A 2,868-nucleotide genomic window follows, 5' to 3' on the forward strand; every position below is an offset into this window, starting at 1 on the left:
CACCAGTCTCTCCTATCGGCACTTCTAATAACTAGCCTGGCTGATTATTTTCCAATAATTAGTAGCCCAGCACAGAGCTCGAGGGATTGACTGAGCATCGGTGAGCGCCAAGGGTAACAGCACTGCTGGGGTCGGCGCAAGAGGAGCGCTCAGTCCTGGCCTGCAGACCCGCCGCAGCCGCTGGAGGAGGACGGCGTCAGCCTCGGCGGCCTGAGCCCGCTCCGCCTGCCCCCCGCACCGCTACTCGAGACACCGCCAGCCGAGGTGACACAGGCTCCGCATCCCGTTACTGAACCACAGAGCCACCCGAGCCTCGGTTCAGGCTGGGTTTGTACTGGTGACCTGCAAGTGAAAGGCTCAGAGTTGTCTTCGAATCCCTTGATCGCTCCCTGGCCCCGACAGCTGCGCTGGAATGACGTTCCCTCGCGACTCAGTCCTGCCTAGTCCACAACCCTGATCGTCCCCGCTGTGCTGTGGGGCACAGGGTTTTGGGTAGTAGCTGTCTCCGGCCAGGAGAAGGGGTCAGGATTCTGGTTACCCAAGAAAAGCAGTGGGGAGGTGTGGGTCGGAAGCAGGTTGTGGTGGCTACGGCAGAGATGGTCAGCGAGGGCCGGCTCCGCTGCCAGGGCTGATCCTGACCCACGCGGAGCCGCGGGGCTCGGGTGCGCTGCCTCGCTGCAGGGAGATGAGAGCGGAGGGATTACCTCTGGAATTAGATTGTTAGACTGGAGCTTTAATCTCCAACCGTGCCTGCACAAGAAAATAGCAAAACTCCCTGGGATTATTTGGGTTTGTATTACGCAAATAAAACGAGGCTTGCAGGAAAAGAGCTTCTGCCAGAATCAAAAAAATTAATGTTTGGAGACCTGCCCTGCTCGACCTCTTCCCTCTATCATGGTGTGAGCTGGCAGCAAGGAGCTACAGGTTATCTGGCAGCAGCCCAGCTCCGCTCGGGAGCAACTGAGGCTCCGGGACCTCTTCTGTGCCAACACAGCAGTGTCCTGCGGCCGCCCGGCCACAGCACCGACATCCCCTGGGTTTGCTGGGGACGCAAACCCAGTGCTGCCAGAGTCCACGTTCCCCAGCCCGCCTCGGGAACAGCGGCGGTGGTCAGGGATTCCCCCTCGCTGCTTCTGCAGTGAGCACGAGGGCGGCCAGCCGACAGACACCCCCAGTGTGCCCCTGAATTTCGGCAGGTGTGAGTAACCCAAAGCATAAACTGGCAGAGAGCAGCCCCGGGCGCTGCGCTGCCGCACAGGATCCTGCGCAGTGCGGCTCTGCGCAGCCTCCAGAAACTGTTTTACATTTCTAAATAAATTAAGACAACGTCTTGCCATGCGCTGCTGGAGGATGCGGCTGCTCGATGCGGGACCGCGGAGCGAGCAGGCCGAGGCAGTCACGGCGCCTGTTCCTCCGCGCGGCTGCCGGGCCCGTGCGCGCCGGCTCGGGGCGCGCGCCCCGGCTCGTCCCCGCTCCCCGCTCCCCGCGGGCGGGCCGCGCAGCTGGCCCACGCTCAGCACGCACAAGCTTCTGCCTCCGCCGGCTCGGTGGTAAGCGAAGGTCGTTTGTGTGCAGACGCGCCCTACTGCAGGTAGAGCTTGCGCAGGTGTAGCTCCTTCCCTGGCGTGCACCTAAGCACACACATAACTTACCACGACTCTCGACTCTGTTCGCTTTATCGCCCTCTTTTCCTCACCACTAAACAGCGGCTGCACGAGCAAATATGCCCATTTTCCAGTTTCTGTGCTCACACCCACATTTCTAAGGCAAGGCCGGCTACGCAGACACACACGCAGAGTTTGCACGCACCAACTCGCAAATAAACTTCCGTACTCCGCTCTCAGGTACCTACCTGCCTTCCCACGTTTACGCGCGCGCGCGCCCAAGCCCTTCCCAGCGCACGTGCCTCTGCAAACGCTGTTCCACACGCACGTGTGGGGAGAAACAGGTTTCCGCTGCTGGGATTGCAGTCACTGCTGCAGCTATGCTGGTTGGCACAGCAACAGGGAAGCAGAGGAGAAAATCCGCCTTTGGGACAGATGGGTTTCGGGAACCTGAGGATTTGAGAGGGAATCGGGAAGCGAGAGGGATGCGACAGAGGAACAGGGCGCTCGCGGCCCGTTAGCTCCCGGCCTGTGGACGGGGGCAGCTGAGATGGAAACAGCTCCCTGCTACGCTGAGAAACCCAGAGCAATGGCGCTGCTCTTCGAAGGCAAGCAGAAACGAGGCTTGGTGACCAGTGACTGAGCCTCTGCGTGGAGGAGGGGGACTGGCCGCCCGGGGCACTGGCAGTGCCTCGGGCAAGGGCAGAGGGAGGGCGAGCACCTGACGGGGCAGCAGGCCGCCGGCTGTGGCCGCCGCTGCCGTCACGTGCTGCAGGTCTGAGCGTGCACAAGCACCGCCACGTGCCAAGCACGGGGCCGCGGGGCGCCCAGCCAGCCTCCCCGGCGCTGCTCCTCCTCGCAGCCCGGCCCCGGCTCTCTGCACGCTCCATCGAAGCGGCCCAGAAACGGGAAGCTGGCTATTGCCGCCCGCCCCATCCCCAAGCCCCCCAGCTCTTCCCCCATTGCTCCTCGCCCCTCACCACCCCTTTGCCTGCAAGCTGGGGCCAAGGAGCAGGGACCGTCCTTGCTGCCCCCCGTGAGGTGTCTCCCAGCCCCTCGGCCATGAGGACAGTGGGAGGGAGGGAGCGCTCCGCTGAGGGCTGGGTGACCAGCAGCGTCTCCCCTCCCCAGCACAAGGACTCTCCTCCGGACGCAATGCGGGCGCCCCGCTGTGCCTCTCCCCCAGGCCTTCTCCCCCAGCCCAGCCACCACCTCTCACAGGGATGTCCAGGCTCCACGTCATTTCAGCGTGCATATTTATCGC

The sequence above is a fragment of the Rhea pennata genome, chromosome 17 (assembly GCF_028389875.1).
Source record: "Rhea pennata isolate bPtePen1 chromosome 17, bPtePen1.pri, whole genome shotgun sequence".
NCBI lineage: Eukaryota > Metazoa > Chordata > Aves > Rheiformes > Rheidae > Rhea > Rhea pennata.